Consider the following 25,902-nt stretch of genomic DNA (forward strand, 5'->3'; position numbering starts at 1 on the left):
ATTGTGTTGTATTTCTAGGGTAGAAAACTACATGGGAATGAAAAAGAAAAACACAAGAACATGGGTGCATTTCACAGATGATTCTAAGTGGTTTTGCTGTAAAGTACATTTGCTACAAACATTTTCAAACCATAACTAATTGGCCATAAGGCAATTTTGTTATAGAATATAAAAATCATAAAAAAGAAAAGAAGGACTTCCATTAAAAAGGACTTAGTGACACATAAAAAATGAGAAACATTTGTAAAGATTTTATTGCAATATGCAAAATACTTAAATGCATTTAAAATGAGCATAGATTCATAGCAATACTGTACAAGTAACCGATTTTGTTTTGTGGACTGTACCTAAGCACTGTCTACAAAGTGTTTTGTTCATAGTGTTACACATTCTGTCTTGCGTGTTGATTCATCTCCTCAGTTAGCATTGTACCTTTTCTATTTTTTGCTAAAATTTATTCTTTCAAGAGGGATATTGGTTTCCAAATACTAAAACATATATTTGTCAATTGAGCTCTGTATTGCATTGTGAAAGCCTTCTGCACTGGTGTTTCTTCTAAGCATATTGACGCATGTCTATTGATGGACATTCAAAAGTTCAGTGATTCATGTGGGCTTAAAACTCTGTGCCATGCCTTTCACGAAGATGGTACCGAAGGCGAAGAAGGAAGCCCCTGCCCCTCCCAAAGCCAAAGCCAATGCAAAGGCTTTGAAAGCTAAGAAAGAAGTGCTGAGAGGAGTGCACAGTCACAAAAAAGAGGATCCGTATGTCACCTACTTTCCGACGACCCAAGACCCTGCGTCTCAGAAGGCAGCCCAAATATCCTCGAAAGAGCACCCCCAGGAGAAACAAGCTTGATCACTATGCCATCATCAAGTTCCCCCTGACTACTGAGTCAGCCATGAAGAAAATAGAAGACAACAACACACTTGTGTTCATTGTGGATGTCAAGGCCAATAAGCACCAGATCACCAAGGCCAATTCTCACCAGGCTGTGAAGAAGCTCTATGACATTGATGTGGCCAAGGTCAACACCTTGATCAGGCCTGATGGAGACAAGAAAGCATATGTTCAACTGGCTCCTGACTATGATGCTTTGGATGTTGCCAACAAAATTGGGATCATCTAAACTGAGTCCAGCTGGCTATAAATATAAATTTTCTCACCATAAAAAGAAAAAAAAAAAACCTCTGTGCCGCTATACAGACCATAGGAGGGCTAAATTTATATGTTATCAAAATAGGAGAACTGAGTCAATGGAGAAATGAAACTATCTGGTCAACCAGTTATTTTTTTTATCTTTTATGGCAAAATTGCAGAAAATGTTTGTGGCAAAGATGCTTATGGTGGAAATATATATATTTCAAGATAAACTATGTATCTTGAGCTGAGTGTTGGTTCACAGACAAGTTCTCTTCTGAAAAGTTTACCCAGCAGGGTAACTAGTATGTGCTCTCTTCATCCCATATAAGTTATGTGTCCTAAATAACTCAAAACAGCTTAGAATATGTTCATGATATTATGCAATAGTGGTGATTCTATAGTGAGGTAGGCATGCAAATTGATATATTTCTGAAGAGAAAAATCATAGCAATATATAGACTTAAAAGTATTCTTTTTTTAAAGAAAGTATTCTTTTTCTTTAGTCTTATACTTTCAGGGAAATGTGGACTCTAGAATAAAATGATATGCTCTCTAGTTCATTTAATAGTATCAAACTAAAGTCAAAGATAAAGAAAAAAGAATAAAAAACAAACTACTTAAGCTTGTGCCTGTAGCCCAACCTTATGGGGAACTAAAGGACCACTAAAGTGAGGGGAGGGGGAGGTTTGAAGAAAATAATATTTACTAGATTTCTTCTTTGGGAGAATGCTGGATTCAGTTTAATATAGAAAATCAAGACCGAATAGAATAAAATGCAATTCTCTTTAGCCGAGGAATAGTAAATTGTTCAGATTTATGATGAACTGTCATGCAATTTTCAAAAAGACAGTTGAAAAGACTTATGTTCACGTTCATCGAAACATAGTTATTTAAATGAATAACCAGTTAGTGGAATGGATTGTGGTAGATAGTGTAGATGGCGCTCTTCCAGTGCTTTCCTTTATTACTGTAGAGGCTAAAAAGCCAAAAAAATCACTTATGAAGATACTGTACCACATGAGTTCTGGATGTTAGTTAGGTTCTACACTTTTCTGCGACTTGGAAGGCCAAAGTAAAGCGAAGCCATTGATTGTCCGGTTGTTTTCCTGTTGTTGGGGTTGGGCAGACAAGCTTATTGGGCAAGAAGGAGCTGTGGGCTGAGGTGGTAGTTCATTGTAGCCACTGTACTCCAAGGTAACAAGGGCAGTTGACACGGTGACCCCTTTTTGTAGGATCTGGCTTTCTATTCCTAGTTATCCTGAGATTCTCCGACCTTCCAGATACAGTCCTTTGTCAGTGAGTTTACCAATGGTCATGCCATTCTGGAGATCCAGGATGGAATTTTCTCCCCTAGAATCTTCAACATTTTATAAAAACCCATTCCCATATATTAAATTCCTTTCTTCCTAAGTTATTTACAGCTTCCTTCATTCATCACAGGATGCTATAATGATCTTTTAAAAAGGTCATTTATTTTGCACATATTTACTTAGGGCTTGGAATTTCCTGGGCACTCTTTTAGCTACTTGGGATACATCACTGAACAAAACAGACAAAGATCTTTGCCCTTGAACAGTTTATATTTTACCCAAAGATGTCAGCCAAGGAAAAACAAACATGATCTAGAATTATGTACTACCCGAGAAAGGTTGCTGTTTTGTTTTGCTTTGTAAAAAGAAATGAAATAGATCCAGGAAGGCATGAGTGACATAGTTTGAAGTATTAAACAGAGTGATCAGAGCAGATTGTATTGAGAAGATGACACATGAACAAAGATTAATAGGAGTCCAATAGCAAGCCAATGGATATCTGGGGACAGAGGGGATGGCTAGACCCAAGCCCAGAGGTTGGAGTGGGCCTGACCTGTTGGAGGAACAGCACAGAAGGTAGAGAGATGCCAGAGATTACAGGGGCTCCTCCACAGGGAATTTGCAGGTCATTATTAGGACATTGGGTTTTACTCTAACAGAAAGGGGGAACGCTAGCCATCTCTGCAGATTGAGTATGTACTATCTGATTGGTGTTTTAAGAGGATCAAGGCTCAGTTAGCTCCTGAGAATAGATTGTTGATGGGCATGATGGGTCCCAGTAAAGAGACTATTGCCACAATCCAGGAGACCAAATGCTTGGAATCTGGGAGACTGATGCAGATGACAAAGTTTACTTTCATGTTTTTACTTTTCTGGGCCTTCAGATTTCCTACAATAAGCATGATGTACTTAACACTAAAAGTACTTCTAGAAGTTACAATTTATAGTTGGTAAAAGAAGAAAAGTGGCTAAAGGAGACAGGCATCTTTAGTTCAATTTAAAGCATCTGGAGAAAAGAGAGGAGAGGGAGGGGAGAAAGGAAGGGAAGAAAAAGGCAGATAAAGAAAAGGAGGTTCATACTAAGAGTGCAGTACAGCCTCCACAAAATGTACCAATTCATATGGTGATGCTGGCCTCTGTGCTGGTAGTAACAGTGATACTAACCTTAGCATCTCAGAGATGTACCAAAACAAAGGATTATTTCTTGCTCACTCTATAAACTTAGTGTGGTTGCCGGGGTGGGAAGGTCAGCTCTAATTCCCATATTCACTCAGGGACCCTCAGAGAGAAGGGCCCCCATCTCATCCTGCAGAGCAGCCATGGGGCTCACTTGTGGTGGGCACCTGCCTCTGAGCCATGCTGGCGGAACATGAGGGAGTTCACTCATGTTCACTAGGGAGTGGGAAACGTAGTGAGCATTGCAGCCTTCAAAATTTGGGTGGAGAAAGAATTAAGAGCAAATTGGAAGGAGACATGAGAACATACGATATCCAGGTAAGAAAGCTGCCCTAGGAAACAAGCTGAAGATCCTTTAAGAACAGATAACTGCCCAGGGTCTTGGCTGGCTATAATCCTTTGGTGATCTGAATAAGAGTTGCTTTGATGAAGAAGAGAGAATAAAACTTGATAGATGCTGATTGAGAATATAATTGAAAGTAAGATAGTGCCAGGAGTGAGTGAATATATGAATATATATATTCATATAATATAATATTCATTATATATAAAAATATATTCATTATCTATCATTATCTAATATATATTCATGATATATAAAATATATTCATGTATATACATATATAGAGTATTACATATATTACATATGTAATATGTAATTATATATTATACACACACATATTATATAACCTGGAAGTTTTTTTTTTTTTTAACCTGGAAGTTTAGTTATATGGAAATGGAAATGGAAATGGAAATGGAAAACCAGAGTGGTGCTTACAGGGCTGTTTTGGTATTTTTATATATTTAATGATGTCAAGATCTTAGGATACTTAAAGGTATCAAGTATACTTAAATAGCCTTCAAATATTTTAAGGTATTAAAGATATTCTGTGTATCAAAGGGATCGGTCCACCAAGATATGAAAAAATGGATGTTGCAGGTGAGAACAGGGCTCTGCTGAAGAGTGAAGTCCTTAGGAAATCCATGAGGGAAGAAGTGAGATGTTGGTCTTAAATAGGAAAAGATATGTATTTTCCTTGGTCTCACGAAAGAAGACAGAAAATGAAGCTACAGGTACATGTTGGGTGTTGAAATTGAGGGCAAAAATATGTGGTGCCTGTCTATTTCTATCCATCTGCAATGTATCCACCTAGGTGACTAGTGAGAGCAAAGAGGAGAATTATCTTAGAAATGAAGAAGTGGATTTACTAGTAATATGTAGTGAGCAGCAAGTGCAAAATGCCAGACCAACAGAGAGGAAGACTTGGGAATATGTCCTGTTGGTAGAGGGGATGTTCTACTGGAACACTTTTCACTTATGCTTGTGAAGAAAAGATGTAGAGGCAACAGAAATGTAAAGAAAAAAATTACTGATGATTGACAGAGTAGATGATTTGGAGGTCTTGATATAGTCAGAGAACAGGTGACATGGGAATATGAGAAAAGGTGAACTCAATGGTTAGGATCTGCTGACCAGAGATAATTAAAATCAAGATTTATTATGACTAAGTCATTAACTCATTAATTAAATATGCATCTTATTGTGCCTATTCTGCTCTCATGGTAGGTTCCTAGAAACATGGCAGGTTAAAAACACACAAGGTTCTAGGCCTAATAAAGTTTGGCATTTCATCATTGTATTAAAGAACAAATACAGAGATTTCTGAGATGATATCATAACCTATTGTGCCTGCTGAAAGGATAAGAAAATGACATTTGAGCTGAAGCTCTAAAGTGAGTAGGATCTTGAGTCACTTAGGAATAAGTAGGGTGATCAGAGAAGAACTTTTCAAACAGGAATAAGATTCTTTTGAGGATGAGAAACAAAGCCAGTGACTCAGAGGCGATGTGGACATTGTCTTCGATGATAAAATTATATCCTCTCCTAGAGAAAAAAATCTGTCTGCACAGATTTTTCTCTGATTAAAATACAGGACATTAAATACTATAGTGGAATACTCTCAAAAATGTCGCCTTCATTTATTCCCTAACAGTGTTAAAAAAAAGTCTGATGTGTGGATATTTTATCAGGTATTAGAATTTATGGATTACATATATTTTACACATATATTTATATGTATACACATGCGTGAATATGTATGTGTACGATCATTTTACAGGTTGCACACACATACCCATGTACGTCCAAACATGAGTTGTTATATTTTCTTCCTCCAGTCTTTAACTTAGCACACTCATTTACAATGTACATCCCTCTTAAAAGAGTACAGATATATCTAATTCTCTTCTTCAACATATCAATGGAGATTTTATTTTCTAGTACATTTTCAAAAACTTGATGTTTAATAAAATAGGTGATTGTATTTTAATTTTATATGGATAAGAATGGAAAACAATTTGAATTTTTTGTTACAAAGCTAATTTGCTTTCCTCTCCATTGCATTTTAGTTGCTAGAATATGTTCCCTCTCCTTCTACACTATACTTTCCTCCCATAAGAAATAAAATGTCTGGAGAGTAGTATCCAATGAAAAATAGTTGTTTAATGACTTAAAACCTAGTAAAATATGACAGCAGAATTTTAAAATCTATTTCTTAATCTTCAAATGTATAGTGTACCTATTTGCTTCCAAAATTGTACATAATTATTCTGTGGATAGAAATTTTAAAATGTATTCATACCTTTTCTAGTTAACATCACAAACCACAAATGTTTGCACAACCAAATGTTGCACAAACCACAAATGTTTGCACAAACCACAAATATTTGCACTATAGATAAAATATAGTTTTTTAAATAAGTGCTTTTATCATATGGTTATTTGTGTCTATTTTATTCAATTTCCATTTTTAGTAGCATGCTTTTTTCCCCCTTATAATTGGAAGTATTCATTAATTTGAGAGGAATCCTAAGGAGTGATTAAGTTATTTTTTGAGTATAATTTATGTAATTTGAGTGAATATATGAACTCTTTCAGTCATTTAGTAAATCATTCTCTCACTCCCATAATCTTATCTGTATGCCAAAAGTGAAGTGGACATTTGGCAAGTGACCAGTTAATTTGATCTATGCAGACACCAGACAGTATTATGCAGGAAAAAAAATGTCACTTGGCAACTTTACTAAGGCCTTAATGGATCAAAGGCTTGATGCAACCACAGGGATAGTTTATTCACCTTGTATGAACTGACCCACACAATTCACAGAAACAAGAGTAGATGGATACAAGAACTCAGGCAAATGTCTCCAATTTTTATTTTACAAATCCATGTTCAACTAGATTGGATCCATCTGAACTACATATGCAACAAAATGCATATTTCTTCTCAACTACATGTGCAACCACATAATAGCAAAGTCCTCTACTTTCATGATTTGAAGTGAAAGTTGGAAAAAATCTATTTAATGAAGTATCAAGTAAAACACACCTCAGAAGGTGTTTACGAGGAGCTAACATTTATTATTGATGAATAAATTCAGAGGAGACCTTTTCACTGATTTTTTTTCGGCTTATTATGAACTTTATCTCATACTTACAGGTTGAATTTAATAAAATGTTAGTCTTGTCTGATCTTTGGATGATATGAAACTGATCTTGTACAATTATTTACTGGGGAATAATTATAGCTGCATGTTTTAAGGATGAAAAAATTACCTTGGAGAATAACACAAAAATCGTAACTAAAATAACAAAAGTAATTCCAACAATTTTTATAGCATTTTAAAGAAAAAAATTCATATAAAGAAATTTAGAAGGAATTGCTTTTTGTATACCAGAATTGCCTTTATCATTGCTTTACTCTTGAATTTGTAAATGCATTTATGGCTTTGGTAGGAATATACTGTTTTCACAATGAAAAAAATTTTTTCTTGAAATTGTGTTAGACTATGTTAGATAGTATCTGTTTATGTAACATTTGGGCTTAAACAGACTGAAATAACCATACTTCATACCACTGATATACAAGATTCTGGACAGAATTCCATTAAAAATTGCTTGATCCTCAATACACGAATTATTTGTATTGAGTCTACTGACAGCATTTCTAATTTGCTAAAGTATTTTAAGAGAAAATATACTTAAGATATGCCATATAAATAGTGCAGAGAAAGCAATATTTAGTGTCCAGAATGCTCTGTGTAATGTTTGGGGTGAGGTTATTTAACCCTGTTCAATTTTGTATGTAAAGTGTTTTATTGAAAGGTTTTGCATGCTTAATCTTTACTTTATAGTTATAGTACTGAAATATAAAAAGAATGAGAAACCAGTATCTGTGGTCCTATTTTCAGTTATGGACTGGGGAGGATATTTACAGCTGCCAATAAAAGATCAAGAACATATTTCTGAATTCATTTTCCCTCCCCCAACCCCCCAGAGTCTTCCTTAGGCCTTTTCATGTTGCAAAGACAGGAAGAATGTGTATAAATGGCATTTATTGCATAGTGGTGGATATTGAAATGACTTCAATTCCTGTTTTTGCCATCAAAAAGAAAGAAGATAGAAGAAATTATAGCTACCACTCACACAGGTAAAATTAATATGAATAACAGGAGCTAGAGTATATTCCCTGCGTAGGAAAGCTATTAAGGTTTTCTCTACTGTTTATCTGTAGGAGCATTCCCAGACCTACTGTAGCACTCATCATGTTCTATTTTAATGTATGTTAACTCATTTCATTTTATTGAACATGAGTTCCCTAAGGCCAGGACTGTTACTTTTGTAACACAGGCGCTTGCAAAATTTTTTAAAAAGTAAAAAGTAAACAACGGGGGCTCTCTCTATCTCTGAGTCACTCCAAGCTGTCTCCAACACCCTCCTGTTCTGACAGGCCCTAAACTCCCCAGATTATGAACAACTGGCATTTGGGGACTGTTTGTATGAAGGCCTTGTACACAGATTCCAGTCACCAAGCACTGCTGAGCAGGGCAGTGGGAAGGGGGTGTTGATTTACAGGAGGACAGGTCCACACAATGTTTCCAGCAGAGCATCCAGCTCTAGGAGTTTCCCTTGAAACATGTGGAACCTATGCCTTTCGTGTTTTGCTGACCTAAGCTTTCCTAACTCTTCTTTCCCCCAAGAAACTCTATTCCTTCATGCACGCAATACCACATTATTGAATTACTTACCAGCCCTGGAGCAGACCTGACGACAGCATCCACAAAGGGACCTACTTTGCACAACAGGCAACCCTTGTAAATCAGGTATGGGGATATGTTTAGTTTTAGAGAAACTTATTTTCTTGACTTTATTTTAAGGTTTTGCCTAAATTTTTGCCTCCAGTGCTGCTCCTTTAGAAACAACCAACACAGAGAAGAGGGATGAAACCCAAGTGGTCTATATTGAAGGGTTTGTTTTTCTTAATTTACATAGAAACTTTTTATATTTCTAGACTCCCTATGAGAGCACCTTAGAGTACCAATTAGTGTTAACCTATAGGATGTTTGATAATTCCATTAGGTAATAGATATTGATTTCTGGAAATGGAGCTTTCTGGAGAATTAAACATTAATAAATGCTCTGAGCAGGTGCCTAATTCCTGTAGCCTGAGATAATCAGGCTTTTGTGGATAAAATATGCACTACTCTTCTTAGGTTGAAAAACTGAGTTAGCTTCGTGGTTGTATATCAAAGTTTGTTTATTTCAATAGAAAGTAAAAGACTGAGAGGCCCCCTGGATTTGTATACCTGCAATACCTCTCCTTGCTCCAAAGCAAATGTTTGTTAAAAATTATGGCACATTTGGTATTCCACGGAAAAGTGAAACTCTAGAGGTGGATATATATTTAATTGCACAACATTTTAAAGAATGATTGGATTCACTGTAATAGCAAGAAACGCTTTTCAATCTTTTCTATATCAGCAATTCCTATTTCAATTTGATAAACACCTTTTGAAATATCAAACACATGTAATACATTGTAGGTGTTGAAAAATATTCAAAATGAGCCATATGAAACCACTTCCCTCATAAAACATACACTGCATATCCATGAAGGCCCAGCCAAGTGAATAGAAAATACTCTAGGTCTATACAAGGAGGAGATTAAATACAGGAAATTGGTTACAAAGTAACTGAAGAGCTGAGAAGCTAAGTAGACTCTACAGGAACCCGTAGACAGGCAACAGGGGGCAGAGGCTGCTGGAGGAGAGAGAGAAACAGTATGAAAAAGTGTTGCCAATGCTAGAACTGAAGCTGTCTGGTAAGAACTCAAAGGACTGTTGATACTTCCCTTCTTCCAGGGAAGGGTCATCCCCTAGGAGTTAGAGCCACACTGGATAAGCAACTGCCTGAGAGAAGCAACTCTAGACAGGGAGTGGGAAGAGCTCAGGATTCTCCTCTCCATCTACCCTTTGGTATCAGGATCCCCCATTGGAAGCTGGCTAGAAGCCCACTGGCAAGGGCCAGAGAAAGGGGCTTACTTCCAGTATAAACCAGAACAGGGAGGAGGAAGGTATATATCTGAGAACAGGTCAGCAAGTGGCCAAATAGTGCAGAGGGATATTCAAGTGGAGCATGGAAAAGGGCCATGAGAAAAGTGTAAAATAATTGCTCGGGTGATAAGCTGAAGGAAAAACAAACTTGTAGAGAAGATGGCATTCCATTGGGTCAAGATTAAAGTAGATATATTGCTTATCATTAAATCCCAAAAATGTTAAAACTATGGGGTGGGGGTGGGCGCCTGGGTGGCTCCGTTAGTTAAGCATCTTACTCTTGGTTTCAGCTCAATCAGGGTTCAGGGTCATGAGATCGAGCTCCAAGTCAATCTAAATAAACTTCACCTTTAAAAATGAAAAGAATATTTGGGGGGACTTTTAATGAGTACTCTAAGACAACAGGCATAAACTAAAAGAAAAAATATATATATGATACTTGAGAAAGACAATACTAGAGTCAATGATATAGAGAGTAAAATCTGTATGACTATGTCATTGAAGATATTTTACAGTTTAAGTACCAATATCCACTAAAGTGTGTCAGCATCATTCACTTGGAAGAACAACTGTGCCATTTTATCTTGGGGAATATAGACGTCTCATTTAGGAAGATTAGAATTGTGTTGGTTTGGGGCCTGTTGAGTGACAAACAGTGATAGGACATCCATGCAGACGTGTGTCAAAAGATAACACATTCCACAAGTTAGGTGCTTCATTTGATGGATCACTCCTGTGTTTTAAGACTCTTGTACATATTTTATGAAGTTAGGTACTCGAATCTAGCAGTTTAATCACTTCTTTCTCCATGATCAGGCATTATTCATCTCGCTTCCTCTCATGACCATTTTTGACTCTTTTGACACTACTCCATAACATCAGCACTATTTAATTCTTGGAAATCTATATCTTATCCCATTCCTCTGAAATTATTCTCTCACAAGTCACTAGCGAATACCTATGTGTCATATGCAACCCACATTTTCAATGTTGACACTTATCTACATTTCTGGATCATTTGAAATGATTGATGCCCTTTGAAAGACTGACATCCTTGGAGAAAAATACGTTGAGTTTCCTGTCCTGTAATGCTTTGAAGGTGAAAATCAACATACAAAGTAAAATGAAAATCATCTTCATTCTAGACTTTATAGGAAAAAATCTCTACCTTTTGGAGGGTTTGGTTAATTGAACAAGTTGCAAATGAGAAGGGAAGCAATTATATATACATATTTTTTTGTACTGTGACCTAGGACAAGTTTTGTTCTTCATTCCTAATTAAAATCAAGGACTAGTGGAGCTTTTGTGCATTATTATTGGATGTTTACAAATGGTCTATGGTGTCATTGGCTAAGGAATCCAAACCCATCAGTTATCAAAGTTTCAGTCTCTCAGCTGGTTCAAAGCTGTTGCATTTCTTCAGTCTGGCCTTGGGCTGGGAAGCCTGCAGGGAGGATGTGCAATGCCTGCTTCTCTCCTTTTCACAGTGTTCTATCTCCTGGACTCACTAGACTGCCTCATATTTTTCACGGCTAGAGTAGATGGCTGGGAGAGAGGAGAGACGGAGGGAAGATCGTATGGACAGGTACATTGCTTTGGCTATGCATGCTTCTCTGGTCTTTAGATGGTCAGGTCCACCTCTGTCATGGGCTCCTCTCCCATGTGGCCACTAGTCACCTGCCATCAGCCCTTGGGTTCTCCCTATCCCTTCCTTAGAGAAGTCTTCTCTAGGTACCACCTCTCTCATCCCAGCTGGTCCTATAGGGTGGGTTGTTTTTTGTTTAATGATGCAAATCCAGTACCCTTCCTGGGTCCACTCATGATTCATCACAAACATTCAGGCATTCTTGTTCCAACAAATTGCCTGAAAGTACAGGCAATTACTAGTGGAGCACCATCTCCCTGCTGTGTAGCAGCAACAGGCTGCTTTTTATTTTTCTAGTGATTGAGGAACCAATCTCCCACCCCCATTCCCAACTCCAAATGACATGTGTTAAGATTCTTTTCTGGAGTCCCCTTGATTTGGTTTCATGTGGTTGTAAATAACCTGCCTCTGTTTCTCAGAAAAAGAGAAGAGGAAGTACCTGGGGCTCAGATAACAGAACTCCCCAAAGTCTCCCTGTTCATGTAAAATGCCCCCCCCCCTTATATAACCTCTCTCCAGATGAGGGAGGACCTAATGGATGCAGGACCAGATCTCTCTCCTCCCATCCTTTTGTTTTTCTTCCTGGTCATCATTCTACCTGTTTCAGGTGAGTACCTAAGAATCCTTTGCTTTCCATGTTGAAGACTTAGGTGAAACTGGACAAATGGTAAAGCTCCATTTCTTAACATATTTTGAGTATCTTGCTACCATATGTTTATGTGGTGAATACATTCATAATTGGAGTCATTATGATATCAATTTGTGCATTGTGTTTTTTTTTATTCCTCATTATATTAGCCTCATTTTTGTGTTGCCAAAACTCTCTCCATATAACTTAAAGGGACATATTACACTGTAAGGATCATTAAAATCTATTCAGTAAAGGCCCAGTTTTATAGATTGTCTTTATTTTTTATTATTATTGTTATTATAAATAATGCAGAATGAATGTTTTTAACATGAAGCTTTCATATATATCTTGGTATTTTCCTAGAATAATTATCTTGTCAAAAAATATAGTACAGGGGCACCTGGGTGGTTCAGTGGTTGAGCATCTGCCTTTTGGATCAGGTTGTGATCGCAAGGTCCTGGATTGAGTCCTTCATCAGGCTGCCTGCAGGAGCCTGCTTCTCCCTCTGCCCATGTCTCTGCCTCTTTCTGTATGTCTTCCATGAATAAGTAAATAAAATCTTTTAAAAATATTTAGTACAAATTTAAGAACTGTTGACATATTTTAGTAAATTATCTTCTCTCCTAAAAATGTCATGAAAATTTACATTTTCCTTCAGCACTGTATAAGAGTGTATTTCTTACCATTTCTGTATCAATATTCTTATTAAGATTTTTTTTCATTTTTTGGGATACCTTTTCTGGTGAATTTTCTTTCCTTTGTTTATCTTTGTCTTAGCCTCTGGATTATTTCCTATTAATTTTTAGCGACACTTATTACAGTCTTTATTTGCCTTTCTGGTCACTTCCTTATTCCGTCTTTTACTGGCTCCTCTGTTCTTTTTACATAAATAAAAGTAGGAATTGTTTGTATATTGAGCCTGTAAAACTCAATAAGCAAGCCTATTTATTTAAGTTATTTATTTCCCTAGAATTATGACCAAAAGTGATAGCCTTAGCTATCTGCAGTTTGCAGTGTGTAGAACCACCTTCATATAAAAGGGCTGCCCAGGGGACTTGAAAAAGCTTGATTTATTAAATGAAATTAAACATTTTCAACAAAAAAGTACTCCTCTGAATATTTGTAGCTTTGTGCAAATACAGAGTGCTGAATGTGGGTAGAGAGAAACTTTAGTTAGATGGCATTACTTAGCTAAGTGTGCATGGCTTTAAGAGGAAAACTATGTAGGAGTAATGCATTCTCCCACTGAGAATGAGTCAGTATTGCTCTTTCTATTCCCTGTGGAGGCTGGTAAAATAGAAAAAGAACTTATGATTCCATCTACAATTTTGGTGGCTAACCATTAAGGATTTAACGTAATATTTGTATCTTCTTTAGAGACAGAATGCTGCATAAATACTAAATTACATTTGTAACTCACAGTTATGGTTTAACTGTGAGGTTAATAGCCATATTCACAATTCTTTAGAAATCTTTAAATATCACAAGGTCAGGATATGAATTCCAATAGATGAAATTGCCTACTGTTATAGAATTTTATTGTGTAGAGATGTAATTGATGATTAATGCACACAATTAAAAGAAAATGAGTCTAAGGAGATATTTTTATTGACCCCATCTCAATTGATCTAGCCTTACTTTTGCATGTTAGAATATCCTGATTGGTTTTTGTTTTGTTTTGTTTTGTTTTGTTTTCCCCTTAATATGAATATGGTATTTTTGACTAATAGGAAATAACCAGCAGTTACTGTGTACTGACATCTAAATAATCCAGATTATTGCTTGGGTAATAATGGGAAGGAGCATAGACTTCCTTCCCATTTGGACTTCGTTCTACATATTGAATAGGGCCCTGCACATGTTCATTATGTTCATTCATTGTTTCATTCATACAGATAATTAACAATTAGCAGCCACTATCCTCATGCCATTCTAAATAAGAAATATATTGACAATGAATTCAGAGAGAAGGTCAGAGTCATCTTGGAGATTTGCTTAGAAGCCTTTTGGCTGGACTCCACCTGTCCATTTCTTCTTCTTCCATTTCATTTCACTTGGTCCAGGGAACTGCTATTTATGTACATCCTCAGACTTGATAGGTATCAACAAACTGTTCTCCCAAGTGGTTAGCCAACTTACATTCCTCTGATGTGTATCTATACTGGTTATTACATTTTTAAATAAAATTTTATAAATATTTTATATCCATATAAATATTTTAATGTAATTTTTGTAGATCTTTGGGTATTCTCTGAAACAATATGGAGCAAGATTATCTATTCCTCTAAAATTTGGTAAAATCTACCCAAAATATTTGTTTTTTTAAAGATTTTGTTTATTTATTCATGAGAGAGAGAGAGAGAGAGAAAGAGAGAGAGAGAGAAAGAGAGAGAGAGAAAGAGAGAGAGAAAGAGAGAGAGAGAGAGAGAGGCAGAGGCACAGGCAGAGGGAGAAGCAGGCTCCATGCAAGGAGCCCAACCCAGGACTCAATCCCGGGTCTCCAGGATCACGCCCTGGGTTGAAGGCAGGTGCCAAACTGCTGAGCCACCAGGGCTGCCCAGTTTTCTGTTTCTTGATTGTTCAATTTTTTAATGGCCATTAATTCACTCTAATTTTCGAGTTCTTCTCAATTCAATTTTTGATAAAGTGTATTTTTCTAAAAAGTTGCCCATATTTTATTTTTTATGTCTTCACATGTGTTGGTATAAGTGTTCTCAAATCATTTATAAATATATACTCTATCTGCAACCATCTTGATATTTTTTCCATTATCCTTTTTTTCAAGTGAATCTGTGTTTTGCTCAATTTATGTGTAATTTTTTAAAAACGATTTTATTTGAGAGAGCGAGAGAGCACACAAGAGTGTGTACATGAGCAGAGGAAGGAGTAGAGAGAGGGAAAGGGGAAGGAAGATAGTCTCCAGCAGACTCCATGCAGAGCACAGAGCCCCACGTGGGGCTCAGTCTCACCACTGTGAGATTATGACCTGAGCTGAAACCAAGAAGCAGAGGCTTAGCCAACTGAGCCAACCAGATGCTCTATATGTACTTTTTAAAGGAAATGTCCTCTCTTTATTTTCATTATTTTTGTTAACTCTTGTTTTTGTGCTTCTAATTTTCAAAAACGTATTGTTTTACTGTCTCAAGTTTCACAACTTCTAATTTAGCTAATTTGTTTTCAATCTTTATGTCATTCACTAAATATATCCAATGCTATAAACTGGCCTCTAAACACTGGGTTAGCTGAATCCTGCACAGTGAATATATAGAACTTTTTTATAGTTTTGTAATTTCCCTTAACTCACAAAAATGTCCAAATAATTTTAAACTATTTATAAAAATATATTTCTACCTTAATCACTTTATGACTGCAAAAGGTCATCTATAACTTATTGAGATTTGTTGAGATGGAAGTTTGTTGGAATTTGCTAAGACTTCTTTGTGAGGAAGTACATCAGCAATTTTGTAAATATTAAGTAAAATATACTTAGACAAGGATGTGTATCCTTTTTATTGGTTCTTTTTTGGGATTATATGGACACATCCCTCACTCCCACCCATATATTTTATAGTAGATCAAACTTTCAATTTTGCCATTCAAATATTCTATATGTTTACTATTTTTATTTGTTGCTCTTTTGGTAGAAATGGCATATGCACAGAAAACCTATTCCCTCCTCTTTCTGGGCACCCTTCACTTATAGGTAACCATGTGCCTCTGTTGTGGTCAAAGAGATGGGGGTAAAATGTGATGGATGCACTTCAAGGGTGGTCACTGGGGGCTTGTATAAGGTTTATATATCTAGTAGGTAGTTGGATATCCAAATGTGGACCTTAGTATCTTTTGACCCTTCCATTATAGTTATAGTTACTTCATAATTCTTTGCTATATTCTATACAACTTAATTCTGGTCTGTTAGGATAGTTAATTTCCTCTTCAGTGATATCTAAACTTCTATTCAGATACCACTATTACTTCTATTCAGATACCACTAAATTTCTATTTAGATACCACCCACTGACTTTGAATTTTTAGAACTTTATTGAGATTTTCAAGAAGTTCTACTTTTTTTCAAAGCTGCACTTTCCCTTCTTACAGTTTATTACAATTGATAGTCCTTTTATCTTTTAAAGATATTATGATTATTTTGTAGCATTTTCAGATTGCTATAGCTCAGGTTCTTGGGTTACCAATTTTCCTGTTGTGTCTGTTTACTCCCCCTCACGCTGAATCATTACTTTTTAATGGTTTGAAATTTTGGTTTTGAGCTCATTTTCCCATTAGATTGACTTTTCTAGAGGTCTATGCCCTCTGGGCTCTTGAGTCATTTGATTTGTTTCTTCTATGTATTCCAAACGTTTCTCTAGCGATTAGGCTGATTTTCCAACTTGGTGATTACTTTAGCTCCTCTCTGTCAGTGCCTGCCTGAGTCTAAGTTTTCATTTCTTTCTTTCTTTTTTTTTTTCTTTCCTAGGAGAGTAATTTGTTTATACTCTGTTGTAGGCAGAAGCAAGCTTGATTTTTCACTTGAGCTTAATATCACATCTCCTGTGCTGGCATGAGCATTAAAACCCAATCATTAGATGTTAGGGCTTATATCTTGATCCTATTCCTTATTTCCTTAGATTGTAGTGACATTTCTGTGTTTTTGTAGTAAAAAGGGTGTTAGTTAAATTTTCCATATCATTGGAATTATTAGAATAAATCTTGTTATATTTAAAATGTCTATTAGACATCCAAATGTAGATACCAAGTAGATAGTTGGGTATACAAGTCTAGAGCTCAGTATTCAATTGAATTGGTTGGGTGTGTGTATAAAATATTCACCAAATAAAGAACATTGTTGAGAGTCCAAGTTAAAGCCTGAAGGTAAGCAATGCATTTGGCTACCTAGAAGCCATTAGTGACCTTGATAAGAACACTTTTTCTGGAATTATGTGAGTAAGTAATAAGGGGACGAGTTAAATTTCTGATGGAGAAGTGGATAAAACAAATACAGAAAATTCTTTTAGAAAGTTTTACTTTGAAGGGGCATAGAGATATGGACTATGTGGATTGCATTGGGCATAGAATCAAAAGAGGTTTTTGTTTGTTTTGATGCAAGGTTCTCGAGTATGTTTCATGATTAATAAATATATAAGTCTTACCAAATTCTTCGTGTTTGTCTTGTGTAATAGGGGTACATTTGAAGGTAACATATTTCCTTGCACTCACTGAACTCTGCTTCTATTACTTGTTCATAGCCTGTAGGACTCATCTATGCGGGTAGAAACAATGACTTCAGTTCACGCTTACCATGAGCTTCTAGCAGTGTGTCATTATGCAGGATAAGTGTATTTGTGTCTTAAAATCACTTCAGCAGGAAGACTTAAGATTGAAGACAAAAAGTACTATTGTTTCCCTAAGATCTAGTACATGCCCTTTGGGAATTGTAAAACAGAGATACGTGGAGTAAAGTTCTATTTACTTCAAACAGAATTTATACATATTGAATTTTAATATTTTTGAGTTCTCCCAGTTATTGGATGTGCATAGCTAATGATTAGAGCATAGTGAAGATAGTTTATTCTTGGTAATAATAATAACTAGCTATATATAAGACAAATCTGTATTTGTTATTTATTTCATTAGTTTCAGAGGTATAGTTTAGTAATCACCAGTTGTATATAATACCCAGTGCTCATCACATTACATGCCCTCCTAATGCCCATCACCCTGTTATTCCCATCCCTCCACCCACCTCTCCTCCAGCAACCCTTAGTTTGTTTCCTAGAGTTGGTCTCTTGTGGTTTGTCTCCCTCTCTGGTTTCATCAGATTTTATATAGAAGTATGTACACACATATATACATGTATGCATATAACTTACTATGCAGAATATGCCTATGAGGTATGTGTTTATTACATTTATTATAGTAGAAAAAGTCTTTTTGCTTGGAGAGACTCCTCAATAATTCCCCCTCATATAGTGATTTTTAATGAACTCTCAAGTTTTAGATTCAATGTCCCTTTCTCTAGGAAATAATGCCTCCTTTCCCCCATACTATTAGCTACTTTTATATCTCTTTGAGCATACCCCAACATAGTTCTTTCCAAGATGAGTATTTAATTTTTCTGTTTTTGTTTTTCTCTGCAAACCAGTCTGTGGGTTGACTTGATATCTCTATCCTTGATGCTTATTGTTGTGTCAAGTACATAGCTGGCTGTCAATAAATATTTGTGAATGATTGAATGGATGGAATGAGGAAGAGAGAAAAGGAGGGAGAAAGGAAGGGAAGAAATACAGAGAAATCATGCATGGATAACAGGAATTTTTGATTCCTCAGTGTCCATCTCCTTGTCCACTGTCCCTCTTTTGATGTATAAACAGGTATACATTTCAACATGTGATCAAGCTCTTTGCAGGGCAAAGCAAAAGCATGTCTGAGCACTCTGAGGCAGGAAAGGATCTGATTAATCAAAACTGTAAAAAGGTAAATTCCTAAGTAATATCCTGAATTCCTTCTTCAAGAATGGAAAAATCCTGCCTTTGCCCAAAACTACAGTTGATTTTGCCCTGCCTCTCACATATTAGTTTATCTGGGTTTAGAATTCTAGGTTGATATTCAGCAACTGAAGACATTCGTTTATTTCTTAAGGTTTCTTACTGTTGCAGATTCTAAATATTAGTTCATTTCTTTACATGTTTTTGGTTTCTTCTGATCTGTTTTGCTTTAATAATCTCTCTTAGCCTTTGTTGTTTCTGAACCTCACTAGGGGAAAACCATTTTTTTTCATTGATTCTTCCCTCCTACTTCCTGCTCAGCAAGATTCAGCAGATATTCTGTGATTATAATACAACAAGCTTAAGGAAAAAGCCTTTAAGGATGAGCTAAGGGTGGCAATACAGAAAGATGAAAATGGCCCAGCCTTTGACAGTGTTTGCTCTATCTGCTCCAGATTACTAACACCTAGCCTTATTATCACATTCGATAAAAACTAACCCATCTATTTTAGTAAGCCTATTTATTTCTTCATGTTTAATTAAATGTATCAGAGATGACTTACACATATAGTATCATTTAAAGTTACAATTCTGTGAAGTTGCCATTATTTGCATTTTTTATAGATGAGGAAACAAGGACTTAGAAGTTAAAATTAGTGAAGCTTTTCTATATTTTCTCCAACTTGAATATTATTGAGAATATTGACCTAAGCAACTATGTAAAGACCTTAGGGGATGCTCAACAAACATTTGTAGTGAATTGCTTAGTTATCTATAGCATTGAATAAACACAAAGTCATACTCCAACATTTGATTTTCATTGTGTGGGCTTTACCTCATCATATTCACACATATTTAAGCATGGTCTCTGTATAGATGGTTCCAGAAACTCTCTCTTCACAATTGCAGCTGGGAATTCCTATTTTGACATAAATACACACAAGGATGGCCCACTATCACCTCAAAACAACATGACAAAGTTGACCTCATTACCTTCTCTCATTTCTCAAACTTGTCTCTTTGACCACTGTTTTTGCCTGAGCCAATTTAAGCATTTCTAATCTTATAGAAAACAAATTTAATTTTGACTTTTTCTTTACCCTGAACTAATGACATATTTGTAAGACCTGCCTCCGAAAACATCTGTAATATTTTTCTACTGCTATTTATCTACATTCCCTACTCCAGTTCATAGTTTCATAATTTCTCACCTTGACCACTGCAATGTATTTTTAACTGACTCATTTCCTCCACTCTTTAGTATGTCTGTCTTTGAAACTCTGGTGTGAATATTTTTGCTCTTCCTCAAAAAAACAGACTTATGGAGTCTTTTGCTTATGGAGTAAGTCTCAAGTGCCTTAGTGCGAGATTTAATGAACTCATAATTTGTGTTCCAATATTCCTTTCCAAATAAACTCAAGTCTATACCTCAATTACTTAGGTTCATTAATACATACATACATATATACATTAATATATACATACATACATGCAATCTTAGTGAATATGCTTTACACCATTTCTACATTATTTTTTCAGCAAAGTTTCCATCTTTTATTTTTCCATCCATGTACTTTTTCCTATATTTATTCTCCGTGGTAGATCTCTCCAAGTCACAGCCATGGGGCACTGGATGTTGAAGTTACCCAGAAGGCAGATTCTGAGACAGATAACAATATGCAGGAGGTTTATTAGGGGGTATAATCTCTATGGGGGAAAGGGAACAGGAAGTGTAGGGCAGAGGGAAAAGTAGGATAGGAGGGAGATAACAGTACTTCTGCTGGCCTCTGGGCAGTTCTGAAGCCAGCATGGACCTATGGAGTATGCCCAATCAAAGTGAGAAAAGCAGTTATTTTTATTTCTAAAATGGCCAGGCTGCCTCAGGAAGGGGACGTGGACCTAGGGAGAAGGCTCTTTGACCCCAAGGGGAAAGAGGAGTCTTACATTTCCAGATGCTAGTGGAATACATTCTCCCATCTAAAGGTGGCTCTGAAGGGCAGAGGACAGCATTCTCTGGCACCAGATCTTTCATGCTTCTTGCCTATCGCTCATGATTTATTCCCAATTCTCTATCTTAACAATTCATTTGATTATTTCTCAGTACTTGTCACAATTGGAAATCGTCTTATTAGACTGCCTTTAATCCATTACCTGTACTGATTTCTGGGCTCTGTAAGGTTAGATATTGTGTCTGCTTGTTTACTATTATATGTAGAATGCAGTAATTGGTATATAGTAGATACTCAGTGAATGCTTGCTGAATGAATGACTGATAATGTGTCAACCCTACAGCACTAAAATCACTCTATTTATATTTAACTTATAAGATATTAAATGCACCCTCTAGGGATACCTGGGTGCTCAGGAGTTTGAGCGTCTGCCTTTGGCTGAGGGCATGATCTAGGGGTCGAGTCCTGCATCGGGTTCCCTGAGAGGACCCTGCTTCTCTATCTGCCTCTCTCTCTGTCTCTAACGAATAAATAAATTGTTCTTTAATAAAAAAATAATAAAAATAAATGAACCCTCTAAAGATGCTACTTACAACCATAATATTCTTGTAGCAATCTGTCACCAAGTATTACAAATATGTTTATGAATAACATTGGATCTTTTCTGTTGAAATATATGTTGCTTTGATTTCTATATTTCTTGATGTAAGAATTTTTCTCTACGTAGCTTGGGTTATTGACATTTATTATAAGAAATTGGCAAGTGGTAAAAGATTTTTAGAATATGCTTAATTTTGATGAGATTGTGAGTTCTTTAATGTATTTAAGTAAATAGATTTGATCTAATAACAATCTAATCTATTTGAGTCAACTTTGAGAAAATATCTTCTCGTTAAAAGACTCCAGCAGTGTGTAATACTGCTAAGAAGGCTATTAACAGACCCTGAGAAAGTTATTTCAAAGTGCTTCTCTCTATTATGGCTTAACTACATATTATATTGTGAGTTTCAGATTTACCTACATCAATACACTATTGTTATAAATATTTGACATCAATGATGCAAACATTTCTAATTTTCTGTAGATTTAAAAAACAGAACAAAAAGAAATAACATGTACAGAAATACTTCCAAATTTCCTGCATGCTGTTTTATTTTTCCTTCAAAGAGATGCCTGCAAATGTATGTGATTAATTTTTACCAGCCTCTCATGTCATTTCAAGTTATAAGAAACGTATTTCAGTTTTGTCAGCTTGCCACAAGCAAGAGCATGTAAGCTTCGATACTTGATGTATCAGATACAAGATTAATTCTAGGTAGAAAGCAATATTCTCATTTACGAGAGCATAAACTAATGCATGAGTTCAAAATCTATACAGAAAATTTAAATCAAATCCTTTACATCACTAGAAAGTCAATTTATTTGAGAAACTAGTATTATCCTATATATATATCTGCATATAAACATTATATATATTTATTTTCTACATCAAGACCCAATATCATTGTTCATATCCACTTATAAAGGGATTATGAATTATAGTTACTGTTCAGTTTTATAGCTTTATAAAGGATTACACACTGACAAAAATCTGTAGTACTGTAGTTCTTTACATATGTTTGATTTCTATTTAGATATTTTTTCTTCCAAAATAGAATATAAATATACTACATTATGGTTTTATGTATTTTTACCTTTAAAATATATTATCATAAGTTTGCTCTAAAAATCCATAAGAATATTATCCACTTAATTCTCTTTTCAAAGACAAACCATTAACTCTTTAAATAAAGATTTACTTGGATGCCTTCCAAATAAATGTTTATAAGCAATTTACAGGGAAATAGATATTTCAGATAAAGGCATCAAACAAATGCATGGGACTATGATTTGTGATCCTAAGAGTCTTCATCCCTTACAGTAATGTGTATTCAAAGAAGGAACTGGACTGAGGGAGGTGTCATTATAAGAATAACAAAAAATAAGTATATAGTTGCAAAGGCCAGAGCTTTGAAAATTAAAAAAGAACTCCATCTCTCTCCAGAAAGCCAAATGAGGATTGTGGAGAATTAATGGCTTAAAATGTCAAAGAACTTGTGAAGTCTTGAAAGATAAGGCCTGATAACAAGATTAAAGCCAGCTATGAGACAGTGTTTTGATACAATGAAAAGTGCAGGATAATTTACAACTAGGTTGACTATAAGCAATTTGCATAGCCTAAGATTAAATAAAGAAAATGGTAAAAAAGAGAAGGTATGTTGGATGTCTGGTCAGTAGGTTAATCATCTGCCATTGGCTTAGGTTATGATCTTAGGGTCCTGGGATCAAGTCCTTTGTTGTCAAGGCCTTTGTCAGGCTCCCTGCAGAGTCAGCTTCTCCCTCTGCCTCTGCCCTTCCCTCCCAACTTGTTTTCTCTCTCAAATAAATAAATAAAATCCTAAAGAGAGAGAGAGAGAGAGAGAGAGAGAGAGAAGGCTATGTGAAGAATTTGGCATATAGTATGTACTAATTCCTTTCACTCTAAAGTGATTAAAAAAAAACCAACTTTGTATTAATGAAATCTTTTTCTCCTAAAGGAAATCCAGTTTTCATCTTTTTTAGAATAGGAAGTAAAAATAACATAATAAACATAATTAAAATATGTTTGTAGATAAAATTTGATATATTTTCTCATGTAACAAAACATGCCTAGGCCAGGCCAGGTTTGCCAACTCAACTGTAAGCAGCATTCCCATTTGGCCTAGATTGTTGAGGTGCCTATAAGCATATATCTTCCATTTACATATTTAAATGCTAAAGATTCTAGATCATCTCTTATCACCCAATACTTCATTGCTCAGCTAGGTTGCACCTACTTTCCTAAAAAAGTCACTGGCAAGAGTAAATCTTACTATAACTTGCATAAACTAAATGGTCCCCAAACTCAAAGCTGAATCAGAAACACATACAGAGCTTGTTAAAGCCAAGGTTGCTCGGCCTCAATCCTTGAGTTTCTGATTCAGTTGGTCTTGGATGGAATTTCTAGATGATGCTAATGCTGCAGGCTTGAAGACCATGATTGAGAATAGATTATGGCCAATAATACATAGCCTCTTTCTGCTCCTGAGAATAGGTTAAGCTTCCCTAAGCAAAAGTCCAAGCAGTAGAATGTGAACACTAGGGCTCTGCCGACAAGGATGACACATGGTTGTCTGCAGGGATGACACATGGTCAATACAATTTGGATTGACAAATTACAGCATTTTTTTTCTCTTCTTTTTTCTTCCCTCCCTGCCTTCACTTCCATCTTTCCCTTCCTCTCCTTCCCCTCTTCTTCCCTTCTTCCTTTTTAAATGTTTTTTTCTTTCTTTCTATATGCACATCTCAAAGTTATTTTTGTTAGTTTTCCTTAAGTAGAGTTAAGTAAACAAGTGAGATTTCCAGGGAACATGGCAGAGTAGGAGTATCCTATGGATATAGCTAGATAAAACCCACATCGGTGTAAATAATCTAGAAAATGATTGGAAGACTGATAGAACAGTGTCTACAGCTAAATGTAGAAAAGAGGAAGGGCAGAGACATGTTAGACCCATGGGACTATCCACAGAAGGGAGGAACACCTCAGGAGCAGAGAGGGGAGAGGAGTAGAACCTATACCAGGCATCTCAGGCATGGGGAACCTGCACTGGGAAGATGAATCCCCATAAAATTTGGCTTTGAAAACCAGATGGGTTAACTTCTTCAGTTCTTATAATAGGTGAGGCTTAACACTTGGAACATTAAAAATCAGCAGCTTGGCTCTGAAAGCCAGAGGGCAATAAAAATGGAGTCCCCCACCTTTAAAGAGAAAGCACAACAGCCCCACTGAGATACAGTATGGAAGCAGCAGTTTGAAAAACACCTTAAAGAAATCTTTAAGAGACTTCTCTGAGAACAAAAGCGCTGGGGGTAGGGGGAGTGCCATTTCCCTCCCTGCCCCCCCCCCAGCCTAGATACATGGACATCTGCTGGAACCAGCATAGAGCAAACACTTTTCATCTAGCTTGCTAAAAGATACCTCATCTCTGCATTCTCCTGCAACCTCCCCCTCCAACCAGTACTGGGAAAAAGTTTTCTTAAGCAGGTACAGGTCCTCTCCCACAGTAGACCAGTGTAAACCTTGCTAACACCATGCCCCTTCTCCCCACATTCTCCTGCAGACCAAGCCAACTCCCACAGGCCTTTAGCAGGAGTTCATCCAAAGCAACACCACAAGCATGGCAGTGTGCAAGCAGTCCCAGCAGGGGCCAGCATCACTCCAAAGTGACTTCTGCCCTAGGGAGAGGGGCAAAAACCAGTTCAACTGTGGCCCTAGAAGTAGGATGAAGGTGGACATCTGGTCTGACTACAGGACTACTCACCAATGAAAGCTTCTCAGGGGACAACACAGGAAGAGCACCCTGCAGTTTGGTGCTATCCTAGATCTGGCAAATATCTGGTCTGACTCAACTCAAGACAAAAGTGGCCCCAGACTGGCCCATTAACAACACAGGGACCAAACCCTGCCCACAATAGGCAGAGAGAGCCAGTGCAGATGACTGGACTGGAGGCAAATACAGCTCACCCACATCCGTGGAACACAAGGTTTGGGTGAACAGGGCACTTTGCACTGCAGGGCACTACAGGACCTCTTCTTCATAAGGCAACTACTTTCAAGAACAGGAGATATAGCTAACTACCCTAACACATAAAAACAGAAACAGAGAAAAATGAGGTCAAAGAAATATATCCCAAAATGAAAGAGTAGGACAAAATCATAGCAAGAGGGTCACATGAAATGGAGATAAATGAAATACCTGATAGAAAATTTAAAGTACTGGTCATAAAATTACTTATTGGACTTGAGCAAAGAGGGGAAGATCTCAGTGAGACCCTCAACAAAAAGAGAGAAAAAAACATGAAAAGAAACAACTAGAGATGAAGAATTCAATAACTGAAATTTAAAAATATACTACATGGAATAAATAGACAGAGGAAGCAGAAGAACGTACAGGGACATCAAGTCCAGAGTAAAGGAAAGCAGTCAAGCTGAAAAGAAGAAAAAAAACCCGATTAATATAAAAATGAGAATAGATTAAGTGAACTCTAGGACATCATCAAACATAACAACAGTCACATTATAGGGATCCCAGAAGGAGAGAACAGAGGTGGCATA

At 36.3% G+C, this 25,902-nt stretch overlaps 1 protein-coding gene and 1 pseudogene across 1 annotated transcript in view; both read left to right on the forward strand.

Annotated features, from left to right (window-relative positions):
• The window catches only part of LOC129495465 (coiled-coil domain-containing protein 102B-like), a 187,733-nt gene that overhangs the window by 155,405 nt on the left and 6,426 nt on the right, over positions 1–25,902 (forward strand).
• On the forward strand, positions 646–1,129 carry LOC129495547 (60S ribosomal protein L23a-like; annotated as a pseudogene).

Source organism: Nyctereutes procyonoides, unplaced genomic scaffold (assembly GCF_905146905.1).
Source record: "Nyctereutes procyonoides isolate TBG_1078 unplaced genomic scaffold, NYPRO_anot_genome, whole genome shotgun sequence".
NCBI classification, from domain to species: Eukaryota; Metazoa; Chordata; class Mammalia; order Carnivora; family Canidae; genus Nyctereutes; species Nyctereutes procyonoides.